The following is a 301-nucleotide window of genomic DNA, read 5'->3' on the forward strand; positions in this document are numbered from 1 at the left end:
CTAATGCTCATATAACTGTATTCTTTTGTATTGGTCAAAAATGAAGTTGACAGGTTCTTATCAGAAGTAAGTAAATTGTGCAGCGTGCATTAACATCAAGTTGCTTCATGATATATATTTTTTATTTTGCTTATGATTATCATATGTTTACTCTTACCTTTGGGTCTCATTAAGCAATATTGCTAGATATATCTTTACTGCATAACTTGCAGCTGAATACAAAAAAGGTTGGTAAAAGAGTAGCCCAAGAGTTGGCGGTGATGACTAGCTGCCTTCCCTCTAGTCTTACACTGCTAAATTA

This window comes from Limulus polyphemus, unplaced genomic scaffold (genome assembly GCF_000517525.1).
Source record: "Limulus polyphemus unplaced genomic scaffold, Limulus_polyphemus-2.1.2 Scaffold5042, whole genome shotgun sequence".
NCBI lineage: Eukaryota > Metazoa > Arthropoda > Merostomata > Xiphosura > Limulidae > Limulus > Limulus polyphemus.